Source organism: Mesoplodon bidens (assembly GCF_964165515.1).
Source record: "Mesoplodon bidens genome assembly, chromosome: 1".
NCBI classification, from domain to species: Eukaryota; Metazoa; Chordata; class Mammalia; order Artiodactyla; family Ziphiidae; genus Mesoplodon; species Mesoplodon bidens.
Genome location: NC_138176.1, coordinates 206805660 through 206830891, shown reverse-complemented (window position 1 = coordinate 206830891; position 25232 = coordinate 206805660). Strand labels below are relative to the sequence as shown.

Below are 25232 nucleotides of genomic sequence, written 5' to 3'. Positions count from 1 at the left end.
TCAGTCACCAGAGCCTTTTAGAGACTGTTCCAACCAAGGGTAAAAAATGAATCATTATTTGTAACCAAAGGAACATTGTTAGCAACTCTCAGCTGCATCTTTTTCTTTTTCCCCCAGGGGCATACATTAAGATGGCTTAAAGCACATAGGACAATCAATAAGCATACTGGTTACAACTACAAGCCATTGTACTCATGATTATTGAACAGCTGCCTTCCTATAGATCACTTGTGGACCCCAACAATGGAAGGGCCAAAGGAACCAATATGCTGTACTGGCAAAAACAGCAAGCACCTTCCTATCCCAGTCACAACAATATGCTCATGAAATGTCCATTCCAGGACTAGCAGGATCAAGATAGTGTATAGGGTGATAATGAAGCAAGTTGTCTCAGCCTAGGATATTGAAAGCCACCCCATGCTACTCACCCTAATTTAACACTCTTTCTGTCAGTAACATATATCATGGAAATAATTCTAGCTGGGACGATGGGAATCCTTTGAAAAAATTTTTAAATATGATGAGCAGTAATTATAAAGGATGCTTTTTGCATGTAAACAAAAGCCTGGACACTTTGTTATATGATATTTCCTACATGAACAACAAAACAAAACATGTGTTAGAGAATTTCTTCTTCCTACTAAAAATGGGGCATACAAAAAAGGGAGGCTGTTCTTATATGAATCTAGCCATTCCTTTACCAAAGCAGTCTGAGGAGTAACATTATCATTTGATCCTCAAAAAGTGCCGTGTAGGAGACCACTTATTGGAACATACATTTCCTGCTGCCAGTACTAGGAGGTCTTATCCTCACACTTCCATTTGGTCACCAAACTAGGTAAGAAAGAGAGAGGAAAGTAGGAAAAAGAAGAAAATGGGAGAGGAGAGGAAAAAAGCGGGGAGGGGTGACACTGATTATAGGAGAGAACAATAAATAAAGGAGAAAGAAGGTGACTTTCTTGCCCACCTTTGGTTCTATGGTCCTATGAGCCAAAATGCATACTCAGTGACAAGGTATCTCACAGAAACAGGGAAAAAGGGGTAAGCTGAGAGTGGTCAGACCATGATGTTAATTTGTTTCCTGTACAAAGACAGTCTCTTGAGGACAAAGCCCTGCCTCCTGTAATGTAATATCATAGTCCAGATGAGAGAGTTTCCTTCGAGGGAAATTGGTGTAAAGTTCAAAACGTTCATGTGGATATCCTTTAGACTGGACATGCTTCACCAAAGCTAGTAGTTTAGCTTGCTCTGGAAGAGTGATTTGCTCTCTTTTTTCCATCTGGATACCACAACATCAGCTGTGCTTTTGGTCCATTTACATCAATGCCCTCCAGTATTCCATCTGATTTTTCCGGTGGCATCTCCAATATTTGTGAATCCACGGCTGGCAATCCTTGGTGGTTTGTGGCTGTTCCAGGCTCAGTTCTGGAAGGGGGCTCAGCCAGTGACCTTCTGTTCTCCTCTTTTCTATGCCCCAAATCTTTGTGGGGAGACTTTCCAGACTTGGCAAGATTCTCTATCTCCTCCTCTTCATCAGAGCCACAAACAGATATGAACTCCTCACTGCCAGAAAAAAAATTCAGACTCAGATTCTTCATCTGAGCGGCTGTTTCACCTGTGTGTAATCAATTGTGTCTCTTGCAAGGAGGCTCTAATAGCGGCTTCTAGCTGGCTGTCTTCACCTTCATCTATAAGGCTCTCCGAACAGGAACATTTTTTGTGGGGACTGCTAGAAAGTCCATCTAGTTGCCCGTGTTCACACAGAAATCCCGTTACTTGGTCCAAGAAAGAAGATAGGTCTAACTGGTACCACTCTACTAGCTTCTGACCTGTCCCAGATCCAAGATGGAAACATAGGGTAAATCCCCTAGCTTATAAAACTGTATGTATCTCTGACTTTCCTCACTGTTGTGATAAACCTGCCAGAAAATGAAATGTTCCTGAATAATAGTCTCCGCTTCTTCCTTGCTCCGTACCTCCCGGTTGAGGCACTGGCGTGCAAAGTCTTGTACATTTTGAATGTTTATCATCAGCCACTTATTCTGCGTCTGGCCACACTCTTTGGCTGTTTCTAAGCTGCCTTCATGCATCCAATCAATGGGTGGCCAGAAGAGATCCGCAAGGGTAGTTTCTTATGTAGTGCTCCTGCATTTCTTAATTCCTGTTCTTGACGAATAGTTTCAGTTTGAAAATCCCGGAAACCACCAAATATTGAACGTGCAGGCTGTCGTCTTTTAGGAGCACCAAACAAAGGTTCTAGTTCCGCCCATATTTCTTGCTTTTGAGAAACTCAGGCACGGACTTCCTCGTCTGTGGGAGATCTGACAGTGGAGACACTTGCTGAACTGGCACCGGGCCCCTCGGCCATTCCTCCACCATCCAAAAACATAGTGACTGCCATCTCCAGATTATTATTATTATTATCTTTTTGCGGTACGCGGGCCTCTCACTGTTGTGGCTTCTCCTGTTGCAGAGCACAGGCTCCGGACGCTTAGGCTCAGCGGCCATGGCTCACGGGCCCAACCGCTCCGCGGAAGGTGGGATCTTTCCCGACCAGGGCACGAACCCACGTGCTTTGCATCGGCAGACAGACTCTCAACCACTGCGCCACCAGGGAAGCCTCCATCTCCAGATTATTGTGCTAGGTTTCAAGCGTGTTTCCCTCCACTTTCACGTGCACCGGTGATGGCGGCGAACTGATGAATTAACCCCTTCAGCGCCGAAGACGCCGCGCAGTCACCCCATCTTACCGCCGCGGCCGGCGGCCGAACAACCTTTTGGTTCTTTTTTTAAGATTTATATCTCTCTGTTTACATTGCCCATTGCCCATGGCATGCCGTCTTCTTTATCCATTAGAGCCCTTAGTATGCTAATGGTAGTTGTTTTACATTCGTGGTCTGATAATTCAAACATCCCTTCCATGTCTGGTTCTGATGCTCTTTAATTTTTTTTTTTTTTTTTTTTGTCTTTTGGTATACCATGCAATTTTTTCTTAATCGTTGACCATGTGGTACTGGGTAAGAGGAACTGATACAAATAGGCCTTAGTAATGTGGGGGAAAGGTAAGCATTGTATAGTCCTATGATTAGGTCTTAATCTTTGAGTGAAACTATGCCCCTGGAACGTGGACTTCATAAGAATTTCTCAGAGGTTTTTTTCCTCCTTAGGTGGGACAGAATGGCTTAAGTGGGCTTGACTGGGTGTTTTCTTTCTCCCACATCAGTTAGGCTCTGATAATACCTCAGCAGGTAAGGCTTCGGATAATTAGCTTTCCCTGAGAGAAGGCCTTGTTAAGAAGAACAGAATACTGTGGTATATTTTAAAATTATTCCTCCATCCCTCCCTGCCCCTTGCCAAAAGCAAAAGGTATTTTTTTTCCAGAAACCTGATTAAGCTCCTGGGGGTAAATCTCATAATATTGTGGGGTCTGCTATAAATAGGTCTCCCTGGAGTTTTTAGTTCTCAGAGTTTTCTGCACTAAGCCTCCAGTAATTCATCAATTACAGTTCAGCTTTTCCAACCGGACACTGTTTCCCATGGTGGTTTCCACTTTAAATCTCTTCTGGTAAGACATGCCAGTCTGTGTCTCCAATCTTAAGACTGCAGTTTTCCCCATGTCCTCTATTCTCTTATGGATCTAAAAGGAGGTTTTTTTTTTTTTTTTCAGTGTGTTTAGCATTTTTCCTGTTTTGGGGATGAAGTGGTGACTTCCAACTCGTATATGTGGAACTGGAATTTGGAAGTCCAGGATTTTTTTTTTGAGGCTTTAATATGTAAACATATCAAGCACTGGAATTGGACATACATTAAGCATATATGTATTAGCTATAATTATTATATTTTAATGAATTATTATATAATTTACCACATTACTGTATAGCATTACTATAATATATAATTAGCTTTTGAATATATGCTATTATTCTATTACTATATAAAGCATTAATATAACATAAAATATTCTATATATTATATAGTATTACTATTCTGCTATACAAAATTACTTTTTATATAGTAGCAAGTAGCAGATCCCTTTTTAAAATACATTTATTGAATTATACATACAAAACAATATACAAAAGATAACTAAATACATAAGACAGATAAGTTTTAATAAAGTGAGTTCATTTGTGTAAACAGTGCCCAGTTAAAAGAAGAGAATATTATTAGAGCCCCAGAAGCTCCTTGATGCCTCTTGTAAGGAACAGTGACCCCTTCAATGGCACCACTTCTCTGACTTCAAACAGCTTATACTAGTTTTACGTGGTTTTGAAGTTTATATAATGCAAAAAGTTTTCTTTTGTGACTGGCTTCATATTCTTTACATTTTCTGTGCAGGATTTGTTTATGTCATATGTAGCAGTAACTCATTTATCTTCATTGCTGAATTGTGTAAATAAATTACAATTAATTTATTCATTTTTATTAGTCTTGTTACATGGAAAAGACTGCTAAGATAATGTTCATTTGACATTCTGATAGTGGACATGCTTGTATCATGTCTAATCTTTCTATAATTCACAATTCACCATAAAGATGATGTTTGTTTTGGGATTTTACAGACATTCTTTATCAAATTGACATTACCTCTATTCTTACTTTTCTAAAAAAATTTTAATGAATGAATATTGACTGTTATCAATGGCTTTACTGCATCTACTGATCATATTATTTTCCTCTGTTTTACTGTGATGAACAGAAATGTGATGAATTTGATGACTATATAATTTAAAAATTCATGAAAATAATAAGAAAATCTTTTTCCTCTATGAAAATAATTTATATCAAAATATGCAATGAGAAAATTTAAACTCTGATAATGATTTAAGAAAAATGATGTTTACTTGGGTTTTCTGAAGAAGATCCACTGGAAAGTTAATATACAGGTTAATAATCTTTATCTACAGATGGATGAAAGAATGGTTCCCAATAAGCTATAGAATGGTTCTCTGAAATTCAGTGTTTGTGACTTTGAGAAAAAGTTATAGAATCATGGCTTCCATCAATAAACAAAAAGAATTGATCTATAAGGTGAATAAAATGTTAATTTTTTTGATCTGAGACCAAGTACACCACAAAAGGAAAGTATATGCTACCTGTAAAATACCCAGTTCCACATCATGATTTAAAGACAGTTTTACTATGCCTACCTAAATTCAGAATTCAATATTACATGACATTCTGCTTTGGGGTTATAAAAGATGGCAGGAATCCTCGATTAGAGAAAGGTGTGAGCAAACTAGACTATAGGGATTGCTTTGCAGTATATGAATGATATATTTGACAGGTAGATAAAATTTAAATTTTCTCTTTTTGTTAAGGATTGTTCGTTATCTTTTTTCCTTAGAAATATCATTGTACTATCTCAGTAAGCTTACCCCTATCCTCAACATAATAGTTTTTTAAAGAACTAAATGATCAGTAATTTTTTCCTATACATTGGTTTGTATTGTGTGCCAAGCCACATACTGGGCATCATAGATTTGAGTAAGAAGATCCCTGCCCTCATGGAGATTCCATTCTAGTGCATATGGTTCCTAATACTCAGAATTAGGGTTTCATGGCAGAAGAATGATTCTTAAGATGATTGTAATATTTTAAAATCCAAAGTGAAACAAAAAATTTAGTGTGAACCCTTAAATATTTTTTTAATTAATAATTAATTTTGATATGCTTTTCTTTTAAAAATAGAAAGGATTGAATTCTGATGGGTTGGCTAAGGGTTGAATTTGAAATGGTGTTCTGTAATATTTGGTAGGAATAGATTTTGGTGACAGCTTACTGGGATTGAAGGCATAGGCTTTCCAAAATAGCAATCTAATGCTTTCTAGCTTTGTAAAGTTAAATCTAAATAGCTGGTGGGGAAAATCCAAAAATCCCTATAACAATATATATAGGATGGGCAGCTATGAAAGAAAACTCTCCCAGTTGATTTATTGGCTTTCTGTACTATCCACTAATTAGGACACAAAACTCTTTTATACAATTATGTATTATGCAATAAATGTATATTATTACTTTATGATATATATTATTCCTTTTTTTTGGTAAGGTAAAATATGCCTATGGCTATATTTGGTTCAATATTTTAATGAAGTATTTTGGTAAAATAAATCCACCACTTGATTCCCATGCTGTACATTTTTCTGGCAATCTCTCACCGTAAGAATAGTAGATATCCTACCTGTGAAAATGAAAAAGGAAAACATTTCCTTTAAATATAGAAATAGTTTTGAGAAACTCAAGATGAATTTGGCAGCTCATTTACAGAAGTAAAGACCCATCTATGAAAATATATTATCAAATACTTTTATTTATTTATATATATTATGTGAGTTCCTTTTTTAGTGGCTTTCATACTTTCATCAGAGAATTTTATGAATTTCTTAAGCTTTTTCTTATTTTTAAAAAGGCTTGGGGACCTTCCTGGTGGTCCAGTGGTTAAGACTCCATGCTTCCACTGCAGGGGGACTAAGATCCCACATGCTGCACTGCACGACCAAAAATAAAAATTTAAAAAAAAATTAAAATAAATAAAAATAAATTTTAAAAAATTAAAGAAATAAATGTTTAAAAAATAATTAAAAACTTTTTTTAAGTTTAAAAAAATAAAAAGGCTTGGTAAAGAAATGTATTGTTGCTGAGTGACTTGAAGTGCTATTTTAATACAGAACACTCAAATTTCTGATTTGTGAGATTGATGAGATTCAGACTAGTCTTTTATTTTATTTATCTAGTATTTTTCTTTATAATATAACATGGGGCGGAGATCACCTTCCTCCCCACGGATACACCAGAAATACAGCTACACGTAGAACAACTCCTACAGAACACCTACTGAACGCTGGCAGAAGACCCCAGACCTCCCAAAAGGCAAGAAACCCCCCACATACCTGGGTAGGGCAAAGCGGAGAGATCTCCACACAGAGGATCGGTGCCGAGCGGCACTCACCAGCCCGAGAGGCTTGTCTGCTCGCCCGCCGGGGCGCGCGCTGGAAGCTGAGGCTCGGGCTTCGGTCAGAGCGCAGGGAGAGGACTGGGGCTGGCGGCGAGAACTCAGCCTGAAGGGGGCTAATGTGCCACAGCTAGCCGGGAGGGAGTCCGAGAAAACTCTGGAGCTGCTGAAGAGGCAAGAGACTTTTTCTTCCCTCTTGGTTTCCTGGTGCGCGAGGAGACGGGATTAAGAGTGCTGCTTAAAGGGGCTCCACAGACGGGCGCGAGTCGCGACTGAAAGCGCGGAGCCCAGTGACGGGCGGGGGACGCTGGGGCTGCTGCTGCCGCCGCCAAGAAGCCTGTGTGCGAGCGCAGGTCACTGCCCACACCGCCCTTCCGGGAGCCTGTGCAGCCCGCCACTGCCGGGGTCCCGGGATCCAGGGGCGGCTTCCCTGGGAGAACGCACGGCGCGCCTCGGGCTGGTGCAACGTCACGCCGACCTCTGCCGCTGCAGGCTCGCCCCGCACTCCGTGCCCCTCCCTCCCGCCCGGCCTGAGTGAGCCAGAGTCCCCGAAGAGGCTGCTCCTTTAACCCTGTCCTGTCTGAGCGAAGAACAGACGCCCTCCGGCGACCTACACGCAGAGGCGGGGCCAAATCCAAAGCTGAGACCCAGGAGCTGTGAGAACAAAGAAGAGAAAGGGAAACCTCTCCCAGCAGCCTCAGAAGCAGCGGATTAAAGCTCCACAATCAACTTGATGTACCCTGCATCTGTGGAATACATGAATAGACAACACATCATCCCAAATTGAGGAGCCCCGAGTCAGTGCTGTGCCTCTGAGGTGGGAGAGCCAACTTCAGGACACTGGTCCACAAGAGACCTCCCAGCTCCACATAATATCAAACGGCAAAAATCTTCCAGAGATCTCCATCTCAACACCAGCACCCAGCTTTACTCAACGACCAGCAAGCTACAGTGCTGGACACCCTAAGCCAAACAACTAGCAAGACAGGAACACAACGCCACCCATTAGCAGAGAGGTGGCCTAAAATCATAAAAAGTCTGCAGACACCCCAAAACACACCACCAGACGTGTACCTGCCCACCAGAAAGACAAGATCCAGCCTCATCCACCAGAACACAGGCACTAGTCCCCTCCACCAGGAAGCTTACACAACCCACTAAACCAACCTTAGCCACTGGGGACAGACACCAAAAACAACGGGAACTACGAACCTGCAGCCTGCAAAAAGGAGACCCCAAACACAGTAACATAAGCAAAATGAGAAGACAGAAAAACACACAGCAGGAGAAGGAGCAAGATAAAAACCCACCAGATCTAACAAATGAAGAGGTAATAGGCAGTCTACCTGAGAAAGAATTCAGAATAATGATGGTAAAGCTGATCCAAGATTCTATTTCCCAGATCCAAAATCTTGGAAATAGAATAGACAAAATGCAAGAAAACAGTTAACAAGGACCTAGAAGAACTAAAGATGAATCAAGCATCGATTAAAAACACAATAAATGAAATAAAAAATACTCTAGATGGGATCAATAGCAGAATAACTGAGGCAGAAGAACGGATAAGTGAGGTGGAAGATAAAATAGTGGAAATAACTGCTGCAGAGCAAAATAAAGAAAAAAGAATGAAAAGAACAGAGGAGAGTCTCAGAGACCTCTGGGACAATATTAAACGCACCAACATTCGAATTATAGGGGTTCCAGAAGAAGAAGAGAAAAAGAAAGGGACTGAGAAAATATTTGAAGAGATTATAGTTGAAAATTTCCCTAATATGGGAAAGGAAATAGTTAATCAAGTCCAGGAGGCACAGAGAGTCCCATACAGAATAAATCCAAGGAGAAATACGCCAAGACACATATTAATCAAACTGTCAAAAATTAAACACAAAGAAATCATATTAAAAGCAGCAAGGCAAAAACAACAAATAACACACAAGGGAATCCCCATCAGGATAACAGCTGATCTCTCAGCAGAAACTCTACAAGCCAGAAGGGAGTGGCAGGACATAATTAAAGTGATGAAGGAGAAAAACCTGCAACCAAGATTACTCTACCCAGCAAGGATCTCATTCAGATTTGATGGAGAAATTAAAACGTTTACAGACAAGCAAAAGCTGAGAGAGTTCAGCACCACCAAACCAGCTTTACAACAAATGCTAAAGGAACTTCTCTAGGCAAGAAACACAACAGAAGTAAAAGACCTACAATAACGAACCCAAAACAATTAAGAAAATGGGAACAGGAACATACATATCGATAATTACCTTAAATGTAAATGGACTAAATGCTCCCACCAAAAGATACAGATTGGCTGAATGGATACAAAAACAAGACCCATATATATGCTGTCTACAAGAGACCCACTTCAGACCTAGAGACACATACAGACTGAAAGTAAGGGGATGGAAAAAGATATTCCATGCAAATGGAAACCAAAAGAAAGCTGGAGTAGCAATTCTCATATCAGACAAAATAGACTTTAAAATAAAGACTACTAGAAGAGACAAAGAAGGACACTACCTAATGATCAAGGGAACGATCCAAGAAGAAGATATAACAATTATAAATATTTATGCACCAAACATAGGAGCACCTCAATACATAAGGCAAATACTAACAGCCATAAAAGGAGAAATCGACAGTAACACAATCATAGTAGGGGATTTTAACACCCCACTTTCACCAATGGACAGATCATCCAAAATGAAAATAAATAAGGAAACACAAGCTTTAAATGATACATTAAATAAGATGGACTTAATTGATATTTATAGGACATTCCATCCAAAAACAACAGAATACACATTTTTCTCAAGTGCTCATGGAACATTCTCCAGGATAGATCATATCTTGGGTCACAAATCAAGCCTTGGTAAATTTAAGAAAATTGAAATTGTATCAAGTATCTTTTCCGACCACAATGCTATGAGACTAGATATCAATTACAGGAAAAGAGCTGTAAACAATACAAACACATGGAGGCTAAACAATACACTACTTAATAACGAAGTGATCACTGAAGAAATCAAAGAGGAAATTAAAAAATACCTAGAAACAAATGACAATGGAGACACGACGACCCAAAACCTATGGGATGCAGCAAAAGCAGTTCTAAGAGGGAAGTTCATAGCAATACAATCCCACCTTAAGAAACAGGAAACATCTCGAATAAACAACCTAACCTTGCACCTAAAGCAATTAGAGAAAGAAGAACAAAAACATCCCAAAGTTAGCAGAAGGAAAGAAATCATAAAAATCAGATCAGAAATAAATGAAAAAGAAATGAAGGAAACGATAGCAAAGATCAATAAAACTAAAAGCTGGTTCTTTGAGAAGATAAACAAAATTGATAAACCATTAGCCAGACTCATCAAGAAAAAAAGGGAGAAGACTCAAATCAATAGAATTAGAAATGAAAAAGGAGAAGTAACAACTGACACTGCAGAAATACAAAAGATCATGAGAGATTACTACAAGCAACTCTATGCCAATAAAATGGACAACCTGGAAGAAATGGACAAATTCTTAGAAATGCACAACCTGCCAAGACTGAATCAGGAAGAAATAGAAAATATGAACAGACCAATCACAAGCACTGAAATTGAAACTGTGATAAAAAATCTTCCAACAAACAAAAGCCCAGGACCAGATGGCTTCACAGGCGAATTCTATCAAGCATTTAGAGAAGAGCTAACACCTATCCTTCTGAAACTCTTCCAAAATAAAGCAGTGGGAGGAACACTCCCAAACTCATTCTACGAGGCCACCATCACCTTGATACCAAAACCAGAGAAGGATGTCACAAAGAAAGAAAACTACAGGCCAATATCACTGATGAACATAGATGCAAAAATCCTCAACAAAATACTAGCAAACAGAATCCAACAGCACATTAAAAGGATCATACACCATGATCAAGTGGGGTTTATTCCAGGAATGCAAGGATTCTTCAATATACGCAAATCAATCAACGTGATACACCATATTAACAAATTGAAGGAGAAAAACCATATGATCATCTCAATAGATGCAGAGAAAGCTTTCGACAAAATTCAACACCCATTTATGATAAAAAACCCTGCAGAAAGTAGGCATAGAGGGAACTTTCCTCAACATAATAAAGGCCATATATGACAAACCCACAGCCAGCATCGTCCTCAATGGTGAAAAACTGAAACCATTTCCACTAAGATCAGGAACAAGACAAGGTTGCCCACTCTCACCACTCTTATTCAACATAGTTTTGGAAGTTTTAGCCACAGCAATCAGAGAAGAAAAGGAAATAAAAGGAATCCAAATTGGAAAAGAAGAAGTAAAGCTGTCACTGTTTGCAGATGACATGATACTATACATAGAGAATCCTAAAGATTCTACCAGAAAACTACTAGAGCTAATCAATGAATTTGGTAAAGTTGCAGGATACAAAATTAATGCACAGAAATCTCTGGCATTCCTATATACTAATGATGAAAAATCTGAAAGTGAAATCAAGGAAACACTCCCATTTACCATTGCAACAAAAAGAATAAAATATCTAGGAATAAACCTCCCTAAGGAGACAAAAGACCTGTATGCAGAAAATTATAAGACACTGCTGAAAGAAATTAAAGGTGATACAAATAGATGGAGAGATGTACCATGTTCTTGGATTGGAAGAATCAACATTGTGAAAATGACTCTACTACCCAAAGCAATCTACAGATTCAATGCAATCCCTATCAAACTACCAAAGGCATTTTTCACAGAACTAGAACAAAAAATTTCACAATTTGTATGGAAACACAAAAGACCCCGAATAGCCAAAGCAATCTTGAGAACGAAAAATGGAGCTGGAGGAATCAGGCTCCCTGACTTCAGACTATACTACAAAGCTACAGTAATCAAGACAGTATGGTACTGGCACAAAAACAGAAAAATAGATCAATGGAACAGGATAGAAAGCCCAGAGTTAAACCCACGGACATATGGTCACCTTATCTTTGATAAAGGAGGCAGGAATGTACAGTGGAGAAAGGACAGCCTCTTCAATAAGTGGTGCTGGGAAAACTGGATAGGGACATGTAAAAGTATGAGATTAGATCACTCCCTAACACCATACACAAAAATAAGCTCAAAATGGATTAAAGACCTAAATGTAAGGCCAGACACTATAAAACTCTTAGAGGAAAACATAGGCAGAACACTCTATGACATAAATCACAGCAAGATCCTTTTTGACCCACCTCCTAGAGAAATGGAAATAAAGACAAAAATAAACACATGGGACCTAATGAAACTTCAAAGCTTTTGCACAGCAAAGGAAACCATAAACAAGACCAAAAGACAACCCTCAGAATGGGAGAAAATATTTGCAAATGAAGCAACTGACAAAGGATTAATCTCCAAAATCTATAAGCAGCTCATGCAGCTCAATAACAAAAAAACAAACAACCCAATCCAAAAATGGGCAGAAGACCTAAATAGACATTTCTCCAAAGAAGACATACAGATTGCCAACAAACACATGAAAGAATGCTCAACATCATTAATTATTAGAGAAATGCAAATCAAAACTACAATGAGATATCATCTCACACCAGTCAGAATGGCCATCATCAAAAAATCTAGAAACAATAAATGCTGGAGAGGGTGTGGAAAAAAGGGAACACTCTTGCACTGCTGGTGGGAATGTGAATTGGTACAGCCGCTATGGAGAACGGTATGGAGGTTCCTTAAAAAACTACAAATAGAACTACCATATGACCCAGCAATCCCACTACTGGGCATATACCCTGAGAAAACCATAATTCAAAAAGAGACATGTACCAAAATGTTCATAGCAGCCCTATTTACAATAGCCCGGAGATGGAAACAACCTAAGTGTCCATCATCGGATGAATGGGTAAAGAGGATGTGGCACATATATACAATGGAATATTACTCAGCCATAAAAAGAAATGAAATTGAGCTATTTGTAATGAGGTGGGTAGACCTAGAGTCTGTCATACAGAGTGAAGTAAGTCAGAAAGAGAAAGACAAATACTGTATGCTAACACATATATATGGAATTTAAGAAAAAAAAAATGTCATGAAGAACATAGGGGTAAGACAGGAATAAAGACAGAGACCTACTAGAGAATTGACTTGAGGATATGGGGAGGGGGAAGGGTAAGCTGTGACAAAGTGAAAGAGCGGCATGGACATATATACACTACCAAACGTAAGGTAGATAGCTAGTGGGAAGCAGCCGCATAGCACAGGGAGATCAGCTCGGTGCTTTGTGACCGCCTGGAGGGGTGGGATAGGGAGGGTGGGAGGGAGACGCAAAAGGGAGGGGATATGGAAACATATGTATATGTATAACTGATTAAATTTGTTATAAAGCAAAAAATTAAAAAAATTAAAAAAAAAGAAAAGAAAAAAAAAAAAATATATATATAACATGGAATCAAAAATATCTTCCTAAGCTTCAGTAAAATATTGTCTCAAGCTATGATTTTCTCTAACTCAAAATGTCTTGAATATTTCAGTTTAAAAGAAACCACTCAGCCATGAGAGAGATGCTATTGAAATGTAACTATTTCAATGTTTTAGTTCTTTGAATCTTACTTTGCCTAGATTTCCCTGAAGTTAGTGGGCCTCATCTGTGTAAAATTTCTTAGATGGCTTGAATTTATACTCTAGCGTTGGGAACTCTGCCTACTTTAACAGGGCACTCAACCAGCCTTGCAGAAGTAGTGTACAGAGATTTGTACTCTCTTTGAATATTCATTTCACATAGTTGCTGATTCTTAAGAATGTGGCATGAATAGAATTTCTTGAAAACTGTGCCTTCAAAAGAATCTACTTTAGGACTGCATCATTACCATAGGAATTTACAGTAAAGGCACTGTTGTTTTTGGAAGGAAAAAATAAAGCATGTAAATTAACGTTTTGCTTAGTCCCACCATACGGATATATACATTAAATGAATGAGAAAAAATAGAAGCATTATTTTCTTATTATATATGTTTATTTAAAATTATGCAATATAATTTCTGATCTTGTTACATAAAAAAGTCAGTAGAATATTTAAACTTTGAACCTTTTTACTGGAAATGTTTATATTTGCTTTCTCTGAAATAAAATTGTAATTTTAAGGCATGCCTCTAGTCTAGTTAATTTCTCCTAGGGGTTCATATCTATAGTTTGTCCTTTGGTAATGGTGTTCTTAAATGGGTTTTTCTTTCATGTCTGGCCAGTTGGGTTTCAGAGCATGTACTTCCACATAACTTTACAGTAAAAAATAACTTATTATGAAAATGATATTTTTAATCAAAGATATTTTGCAAGTGATTATAGACATAAAAGTATAATATAAAAAAAGTTATCAAAGTTTCATCATGCTCCAACTTTTAACTGTTACTTATTTTATTTAATGAAATGTAGAGTTTTGAACTTGCAATGTAAATGTTAGTCAGGTTTGAAATTTGGTGAGGTATTCAAACTTCAATTCTCCTTTCCCTTCAAAATCAAACCAAACCAAATCAAATCAAACAAAACAAAACTAGCTGTTTGCTAAAGCAAACAGATGGTAAACCATAGATAAGCACCTAAACATCATCATGGCTTTATGAAGAGGCATTGGAGAAAAGGTCTTTTTTTTATTAGCTGCACCACTCCTTACTAAAGTTTTCTATGTAGTGACCCATATTCCAATATCCTATTTCTCAGTCTTTATACTTTGAATCACAACAGAAAAAAAGAAGAAATATATTGCTCTTTCCTTCTTCACTTAAGACTTTGAGTCACCTACCTTCTATCTAGCACATGAAAAATCAAATAATTAACTTACTGATAGTTTATTTTATTAAATTATGCATTTTATAATCTATACCTAATTTCATAAATGCATTTCAACATTCTTAGTAAAGTTTTTTTCTTTAAATTAAAGAACCAGGTCTACATGCTTTTTTGAATCTATTTAACTTGTTTTGACCAGAAGAGAATAGATTCAAATGGTTTGAGTTTTTTTGTGTGTGCCAAGTCTCTTCACACTACCAAAATAACGATTACATTAAGAATGAAAAATAACATACTTTATCAGTTTCCAACCATAATAAAATCATGAGGTTAAATGTTTTCTTCCATATAGGAGGGGATTTTGTTGTTAGTATTCTGAGATCATTGAAGTATTGAACAATTGCAGTTTTCCAGCTATATTTCTGAAAAGTTGTAAAACTGTCTAGAACTAGGACCAATATAGCAAATGCTATTTTAAAAGCTTCCTGACATTTAGGAACAAATGCCTAGTTTCCTTATTGTCTTAGTTTGGGGTTCCCCCCAAAGCAGACATGAGATAAAACCTTGGATTGCAGGTATGCATTTAGTATGTGATTCAAAGAAATAAAAATGAGGGAGTAGGGGAAATTATACTACAAAAAAGAAAAAGCCAATATAGGGTGTGTTAATGAGTGGGTTTGGGGGCTCAATTCTGCTGGGCACCCTCTGAGATAGCATGTTGGTTGTGCCTCAGAATTGTCTCATTGAGGAACAGGGAAGCACAATATGTTCTCCACAGTTTCAGGTGAACTCAGAGCTGAGCCAAGGGAATACGGAATACTTTATCCACATAGAATCCACTAATATCTACTTCTTGCAGTGCTCAAATATGCTTGTATCCAATATTGAGTCTACTCTGTGACTGTGACAGGCATTGAAAAATGATGGCTGTTCTCAATGTCTAAAATAAAAGCACGAAATAAAAAGGTTAGTAAGATCTGTCTGCTATTACAAATAGAGGCCATAATTGATATTTAACACCTTTCTCTAACTCCCATTTTAGATACCCATCAACCTAGTGAGCATTTATTTCTACTGTTTTAGTTCCATTGCATTAGGGTGACACAGATCTTCACTCCTGAGGTTTCTAAGCCTCCAGTTACATTGTCATTATCAGTACATGATCACTATAAAAGCTCATTTACTCTCATTAGAAGTATAGAAACACTGAGGTAACCCAGTGAATCACCCACACTCCAGACATATTTCTCCACACCCTCATTTTGTAGTAGCAGCTCTAGCACCTAATTGTATGAGTTATGAGAATATGCCTCTCAGTTCTCTGACTGCTGGGAGAATTAATGACCTGAGCTCTAAAATTAAGCACATCCTTCCTTTGGCCTACACTCAGCCAATAGGGATAGTAAATCAGACGCATCCCTGAGAAGGCAGGACTCCTCTGGCAAGCTACTTTGACTCAAGGACTCCCTGACAGCCTTGCTAAACTTTATTAGAATTGCACTCTGCCTGAGACACTTCCACCCAGTCTTCCTTCTTTCTCTCTCACTCTCTTGGGATTAAATCTTCATCATAGTCTGATAGCTCTCCCTGCCTCCTCTTTACTCCTTTCTAATTTTCTCTCATAGACATTGCCATATTAAATCTCTTGCATAGATATCTTATCTTGGTGTCTATCTTGGAGGACCTCATATCACACAAGTGGCATCAGGACAATAAATATTACAGAAGATTCTTCAGCAGAGATAGAGAAGGATGAGTGTTTAACACAGGAGTAAAGATGTCTTGCATCAATTATGGACATCTCCAAAGGGCCATTTCAGCTTTGGAACTCTTTCTCCACTTCCGTTGCTTAAGGTCTTTTTTGCAACCTAATCATCACGATTCAACTTCTTCCTCTTTCCAATCCTGCTTTGTCAATGCGATTCTGGTGTGGTTCCTGATAGCCCTCTCTAATAAACAGTTTGCATGAAAATCTCCATTTTGGGGAGCCCAACCTGTGATGTAATGCAAACATCCTCCTCTATCTCGACTATGGAGTCTTCTATAAAGTCTACATTATCCACTAATGCTGTTATCTTAGACAGTTTTTTATAGGACTTAAAGAAGAGTTGAGCTAGAGATTTGGATTTATGCAAGCCAGAGATACACTAAAGTTAAAGAGATCTTTGGAGAATGAATTTTGTTAATTTGCACAAAAAGTTCATGAAGGTTTCCAAGGCGTGGGCTTGGGGAGGGATTGAGGGAAGAATATCAAGCTCAAGAGAGCCTCGAACTGACATCAGAATAGTAATTTGATAATAATAAATCTATGATATTAAATTGTTAGAGAATTTCTGCATAAACTGTAATGTATTTGGAACCAGCACACCAGTGAGAAATTAAGGCTGAAGATTAGGTTTGTGTGCTTTCCACACAGAGATAAGAGTTGAGAACATTAAAAAATAAATGTACTTTCAAAGAAAACATTTAGTTCAAAATTGCTGACAACATTTTCTAAATTTGTAACCCTAACCTCACTTTGACAGTCTCTACTTTTATTTACTGCTTTGCTATTCTTCTTAGCTCTTTTTTACATTTAACCTACTGTGTATTTTAGTTATTAATCTTGTTTGTTGTGTGCCTACCTCATCTATAGTATAATTTCTATGAGGACAAATGTTTGTCTTGTTATCACTATGGAATCCCCAGAACCTAGAATAATGCCTGGCTCATTGTAGAGTCTCAATGATTATTTGAAAATAAATGAATATGAATGAGTAAGTTTCAGAAGAGCTTGGATAAAAGGAGTTATATGACAGAAGTTGGTTTTTTTTCCCCTGAAGTGGAAGGCAGTTTATTTGTACCCCACCCAAAAAAAAGAAGTGTGCTAGATCTGAAATTTAAGTAAGAAAGATAAGTTTCACTCTAGCTTACATGTGAAATGTATTAATAGTGCTTTTCAAACTTTACTCCGCTTACGAATCATCTGACAATCTTGTTAAAATATGACTTTTTCTTCAGTTGTTCTAAACTGTGACCTGAGATTCAACATTTCTAAAAAAAAAATCTACATTATAAGAATGCTGCTGGCCCAAGGTCACATTTTGAGTTGTAAGTAAGTTGCTAAGGAAATCAGCATGTGGCGTATATAGGTAGATAGTGTGGCATATGGGGAAAAACTTTGGGTTTGAATCATAAGATTGGGTTTGTGACCTAATGATGATACTAACTAGCTTAATATTTTGTGGGTTATTGTGCATAAAATTGTACTTATTTAATTATCACACTTTCAATTTAAATTATACTTTTAAATTTTGCCAGACAAAATAATTGGCAATATAGTCAACAGTATGCCGCAGATTAAGACACAAATGAAAACAATGTTCTCAGATTCTAGAATGACATGCTAAGTTAAAAAAGAAGTCAAAAGACTATATTGTCTGTTAAAAATTTTGTATAGCTGTAATTTTGAGATTACTTTTTGATTGAACAACTAGTTAAAAAACTTAATACAGTTGGGGGGTCAAATCAGGTGAGGCATAGTAAAGGAATTAGAAGGAGACAGTTATGGAAATCGAGATAGAATAGAAGAGCTGTATGCAGAGATTAATTTGAAAGAGGGCACACTAAATTTTAATTCACTGCTGCAATTAGGAATCAAGAATTTATTGCTGATATAAGAAGACAAACAAGATTATACTGTGAAAAAAGAAAGCATAACAAACAAAAATTCTTGACACTATTGAGATTAATAACCTTGGGACTGGGGTTGTCAATAGAACCAGTCAAAAAGAAGAAAATTAGGTAAGACATGAATATAAACTGGATGTAAAACATAAAGTTAGAACAATCTCTCTCTTTCTCTCTGAGTATAAAATTATTCTAATTTCAAGCAAATTACATGACCATAATTGATTTAAGACCAGAGCCATGACTTTTCTCTTGTGAATTCCATTAAAAGTCTATTCTGGCATTCCCTCTAGTGTATCCAAAAGTTATAGATAAAGGTTTACTCAGGAAACTGGGTAAAAAATAAACTATTTGGATTACCCATACTTTACTGCAAATGCAAATTTCTTATTTTTCAAGTCTTTATGGTTCCTTCTTAATACTTGTTAGTATTTATCAAAAAGTGTGTCGCAGTTTTAGTTTTTTAAATTGTTGGAGTTTTAGATTGTTTCAATGATTTTACATACTTGATTTAAGACAAAACCCAGCAAAACCCATTTCACTGAAGAAATGACAGGTATTTTAGATTTTCCCTTTGGCAACTTATTTTTTTCTACCTTTAACTTCTGTCTCAGTAGTGCAGGTTAATATCTTGGGGACTAATTTCCAGTTAAAATATGGTTATTCACATTCATTCGCTGTTTTCTAAACTAAAAAATAAATTCTAAGTTATTATTGGAATCCCTTGACATCAACTAGAATCAAAATAGGATTCAACCTCTTTCACACAAACATTATAAATATTATTTTTACACCTGGGCACAGTAACAACTTCTTGACTACATTAAGTAGCTTCTTGGATCATAACTCATTTACTATATACCTCAATACATCACTAAGCTTAGTGATTCTGAATGATTAAAGACATATGGCAAAAATGAAAGTCATTATCAGTGATTTTCTTATTTTGCGCTCCAATATCAAAGCACAATTATTAAAAATTTTAAAACATGACTCTCGTACAAATATAGAATGATCACATTTCAGAGATTTTATTCAACACATAAATGAGAAAATTAGAAATATGGAAAACCTGTCCAAATTAGAATTAGAAGAACAAAGATTGTGTATTACAGAGTTGAAATAAGTTTAATGGGAGAGTTAACATCCTGCAGGGCAATAAAACCTTTCAGGGGGGTATTTACCAGAAAAAATAATCTCTACCAGACAAGGTCAACAAGTTAGCATGTAACTGCAAAGACTCTGAGGTCATAAATTCATAATAACTAGCAAGGTGAAAAAAAAGTACATTCCCCTGGAAATTAAATATCCTTTGTGTGATCCTGTTAAACAATGTACCAGAATCATATTGAAATCATATGATGAAATTTCTTTTTTTTTTAATTTTTGAATTTCATTTTATTTTATTTATACAGCAGGTTCTTATTAGTTATATATTTTATACATATTAGTGTATATATGTCAGTCCCAATCTCCCAATTCATCACACTAATTTCCAAGTTTTAAATAATTTTTCTTAATGCGAACTCCCAAATCAAAGCTTAAAATGTGATTACAAAGAAAGTCTTAGTATACGTGTATGTTTGTATTTAAGTTAGAGTATGAAAAAAGAGAAAATACCTAATTCTCAATATTTTGAGAGAAACAGTGATTGCAGGTAAATTCATTCATAGAAAATTAAAGACTTACTTAAAAAATGGCATAATCCATTTAATGTGCTGTTGAATTCAACTTGCTAATATCTTATTGAGGATTTTTGCATTTCTGCTTATCAAGGATATTGGTGTGTAGTTTTCTTCACTAGTGATGTCTTTGTCTGGCTTTGGTATTGGGGTGATGCTAGCCTCATAAAGTGAGTTTGGAATTGTTTCCTCTTCTAATTTTTGGAAGCGTTTAAAAAGAATTGATATTAATTCTTCTTTGAATGCTTTGTAGAAGTCACTGGTGAAGCCATCTGGTCCTGGGCTTTTCCTTGTTGAGAGGCTTTTGATAACCGATTCAATCTCCTTATTTGATGATTGTCTGTTCAGGCTTTCTACTTTATTCAGTTTTGGTAGGTTGTATGTTTCTAGAAATTGATCTGTTTCTGCTAGATTTTAAAATTTGTTACTGTATCATTGTTTATCATACTTCCTTATGATTTTTTAAAGAATTTCTGAGGCATCCCTTGTAATGTCTCCTCTGATTTCTGTTTTTATATATTTGAGTACTTTTTCTTTTTTTCTTAGTCTAGTTAAGGGTTTGTCAACTTTGTTTATCTTTCCAAAAACCCAACTCTTAGTTTTGTTGAGTTTTTTCTATTGCTTTTATATTCTTAATTGATTTATTTCTTCTCCAATTGTTACTATTTTCTTCTTTCTGCTAACTTTGAGCTTAGTTTGTTCTTTTTTTCCCTAATTCTGCAAGATGTAAGGTTAGGTTACTTACTCAAGATCTAACTTCTTTTTTAATATAGGCATTTATTGCTATAAACTTCCCTCTTAGAACCGCCTCTAGCAATTCTTTAATTACACTTCAGGTTTTCCATCCATGTACTGGTTCCTGAGTAAGTTTCCATTCCTCAGTCTCTGCAGTAATCTGAGACTCCCTCTACTTGCCTGTCTCTCTAATGTTGGGGGCAGTGGTTTATTCTGTGTCCTCTCCTCACTTATGGATCCAAGAAGCATTATAACTTTTCAGTCTGTTCAGGTATTTATTTGTTGGGGTGGAGTGGTGACTTCCAAGCTTCTTACATGAGGATTTGGAAACCGACATCCTTCCCATTCCTTTTTGCTAATGATTGCTTTATGGAAAGCCAATGAGATGTGGGATAGGAGTTGTTTGAAAAGTTATTCCCCAATCAAAAGAAATGTTTTTGTCTTTTGACATGACTCTGTATACCCTCATGCCTTGAACAGCAGTCCTTTGGCCATGGGCAGAAAAACCTCAGGATAAAAGCCAGTTGCTCAGGACAGCAGATTAGAGAGATGTAAGGCTCTGAGTTCTCAATGAACTTCCTGACTTTTCATTATGAAATAATATCTCTTGTCTATGTCAAGTTACAATAGTTTCTGTTACTTGCAAGAATAAATACTCAAAATGATGCCATGAATTTAAAAAAAATTTGTAATATGAAATATGCTTATAGATAAAAATGATAGATTTTATTTAATAGATAAACACAGTTAAAGTAAATATAGCATAAAATTTTTGACTCTATTTGATTTTTCACCACAAATAAAGGCAGTTATTTGGCCAGGGGTACTGAGTAAAAGGAGCCCAGATGGAAGAGCCACTCTTTGGAGTTATCATCAATTAACCTAGATAAATCATGTCAACAAATTTCATTCATTATTTAATTAACTGTTGGCAGATTATTCTTCTTGCATGAATCAGATAATTGTTCAATGTTTTACTTACATTTGTTGTAAAAGTTGGGAAGTTTCCCACTGTTTGTTTTTCTAACACCTTTACTGATGTATAATTGCTTTAAAATGGTGTGTTAGTTTCTGCTTTATAACAAAGTGAACCAGCTATATGTATACATATATCCCCATATCTCCTCCCTCTTGCCTCTCCCTCCCAACCTCCCTATCCCACACCTCTAGGTGGTCACAAAGCACTGAGCTGATCTCCCTGTGCTATGCGGCTGCTTCCAATAGCTATCTGTTTTACATTTGGTAGCGTATATATGTCCATGCCAAACTCTCACTTCACCCCAGCTTACCCTTCCCACTCCCCCGTCCTCAAGTCCATTCTCTACGTCTGCGTCTTTATTCCTGTCCTGCCCCTAGGTTCTTCAGAACTTTTTTGTTTGTTTTATTTGTTTTAGATTCCATATATATGTGTTAGCATACAGTATTTGTTTTTCTCTTTCTGACTTACTTCACTCTGTATGACAGATTCTAGGTCCATCCACCTCACTACAACTAACCCAATTTCATTTCTTTTTATGGATGAGTAATATTCAATTGTATATATGTGCCACATTTTCTTTATCCATTCATCTGTTGATGGACAATTAGGTGGCTTCCATGTCCTGGCTATTGTAAGTAGTGCTGCAATGAACATGTGGTACATGACTCGTTTTGAATTATGGGTTTCTCGGGTATATGCCCAGTAGTGGGATTGCTGGGTTGTATTGTAGTTCTATTTTTAGTTTTTTAAGGACCTCCATACTGTTCTCCATGTGACTGTATCAATTTATATTCCCACCAACAGTGCAGGAGGGTTCCCTTTCCTCCACACCCTCTCCAGCATTTATTGTTTGTAGATTTTTTGATGATGGCCATTCTGACTGGTGTGAGGTGATACCTCATTGTAATTTTGATTTGCATTTCTCTAACGATTAGTGATGTTGAGCATCCTTTCATGGGTTTGTTGGCAATCTCTATACCTTCTTTGGAGAAATGTCCATTTAGATCTTCTGCCCACTTTGGATTGGGTTGTTTGGTTTTTTGTTATTGAACTGCATGAGCCGCTTGTAAATTTTGGAGATTAATTCTTCGTCTGTTACTTCATTTACAAATATTTTCTCCCATTCTGAGGGTCATCTTTTCGTCTTGTTTATGGTTTCCTTTGCTGCGCAAAAGCTCTTAAGTTTCATTAGGTCCCATTTATTTATTTCTGTTTTTATTTCCCTTTCTCTAGGAGGTGGGTCAAAAGGATCTTGCTGTGATTTATGTCATAGAGTGTTCTGCCTAGGTTTTCCTCTAAGAGTTTTATAGTGTCTTGCCTTACATTTAGGTCTTTAATCCATTTTGAGTTTATTTTTATTTATGATGTTAGGGAGTGTTCTAATTTCATTCTTTTACATGTAGCTGTCCAGTTTTCCCACCACCACTTATTGAAGAGGCTGTCTTTCCTCCATTGTATATTCTTGCCCCCTTTATCAAAATAAGGTGACCATATGAACATGGGATTATCCCTGGGCTTTCTATCCTGTTCCATTGATCTATCTTTCTGTTTTTGTGCCAGTACCATACTGTCTTGATTACTGTAGCTTTGTAGTATAGTCTGAAGTCAGAGAGCCTGGTTCCTCCAGGTGTTTTTCTTTCTCAAGATTGCTATGGCAACTAGGGGTCTTTTGTGTTTCCATACAAATTGTGAAATTTTTTGTTCTAGTTCTGTGAAAAATGCCATTGGTAGTCTGATGAGTAATGCAGTGAATCTGTAGATTGCTTTGGGTAGTATAGTCATTTTCCCAATATTCGTTCTTCTAATCCAGGAACATGGTATATCTCTCCATCTGTTTGTATCATCTTTAATTACTTTCATCAGTGTCTTATAGTTTTCTGCATACAGGTCTTTTGTCTCCTTAGGTAGGTTTATTCCTAGATATTTTATTCTTTTTGTTGCAATGGTAAATGGGAGTGTTTCCTTAATTTCTCTTCCAGGTTTCTCAGAAGTGTGTAGAAATGCAAGAGATATCTGTGCATTAATTTTGTATCCTGCTACTCTACCAAATTCATTGATTAGCTCTAGTAGTTTTCTTGTAGCATCTGTAGGATTCTCTATGTGTAATATCATGTCATCTGCAAACAGTGACAGTTTTACTTCTTCTTTTCTGATTTGGATTCCTTTTCCGTCTTTTTTGTCTCTGAATGCTGTGGCTAAAACTTCTAAAACTATGTTGAATAATAGTGGTGAGAGTGGGCAACCTTGTCTTCTTCCAGATCTTAGTGGAAGTAGTTTCAGTTTTTCACCAGTGAGAACGATGTTGGCTGTGGGTTTGTCATATATGGCCTTTATTTTTTATTTCTTTTGGGGTACACAGGCCTCTCACTGTTGTGGCCTCTCCTGTTGAGGAGCACAGGCTCCGGACGTGCAGGCTCAGTGGCCATGGCTCACGGGCCCAGCCGCTCCGCGGCATGTGGGATCCTCCCAGACCGGGGCATGAACCCGTGTCCCCTGCATCAGCAGGCGGACTCTCAACCACTGCGCCACCAGGGAAGCCCATATATGGCCTTTATTATGCTGAGGTAATTTCCCTCTATGTCTACTTTCTGCAGAGTTTTTTATCATAAATGGGTGTTGAGTTTTGTCGAAAGCTTTTTCTGCATCTATTGAGATGATCATACGGTTTTTATCCTTCAGCTTCTTAATATGGTGCATCACATTGATTGATTTGCATATTTTAAAGAATCCTTGCATTCCTGGGATAAACCCCAGTTGGTCATGGTGTATGATCCTTTTAATGTGCTGATGCAGTCTGTTTGCTAGTATTTTGTTGAGGATTTTTGCATCTATGTTCATCAGTGATATTGGCCTGTAGTTTTCTTTTTTTTTAACATCTCTGTCTGGTTTTGATATCAGGGTGATGGTGCTCTCGTAGAATGAGTTTGGGAGTGTTCCTCCCTCTGCTATATTTTGGAAGAGTTTGAGAAGGAAAGATGTTTGCTCTTCTCTACATGTTTGGTAGAATTCGCCTGTGAAGCCATCTGGTCCTGGGCTTTTGTTTGGTGGAAAAATTTTAATCACAGTTTCAATTTCAGTGCTCGTGATTGGTCTGTTTATATTTTCTATTTCTTCCTGGTTCAGTCTCGGAAGGTTGTGCTTCTCTAAGAGTTTGCCATTTCTTACAGGCTGTCCATTTTTTTGGCATATAGTTGCTTGTAGTAGTCTCTCATGATCCTTTGTATTTCTGCAGTGTCAGTTGTTACTTTTCGGTTTTCATTTCTAATTCTGATTATTTGAGTCTTCTCACTTTTTTTCTTTATGAGTCTGGCTAATGGTTTATCAATTCTGTTTATCTTCTCAAAGAACCAGCTTTTAGTTTTATTGATCTTTGCTATTATTTCCTTCCTTTATTTTTCATTTATTTCTGATCTGATCTTTATGATTTCTTTCCTTCTGCTAACTTTGGGGT

The 25232-nt window shown here is 37.0% G+C and overlaps 1 pseudogene across 1 annotated transcript in view; it reads right to left on the bottom strand.

Moving 5' to 3' along the window:
* Positions 1–990: 990 nt before the first annotated feature.
* The window catches only part of LOC308605497 (UBX domain-containing protein 7-like), a 155517-nt pseudogene continuing 131275 nt past the window's right edge, over positions 991–25232 (bottom strand). The window contains exons 2-3 of the transcript in view: positions 2675–2783; positions 991–2424 (exon numbers count right to left, since the gene is read on the bottom strand). The product of the transcript in view is annotated as a UBX domain-containing protein 7-like (transcript). The remainder of the gene's footprint in view (positions 2425–2674; positions 2784–25232) is intronic.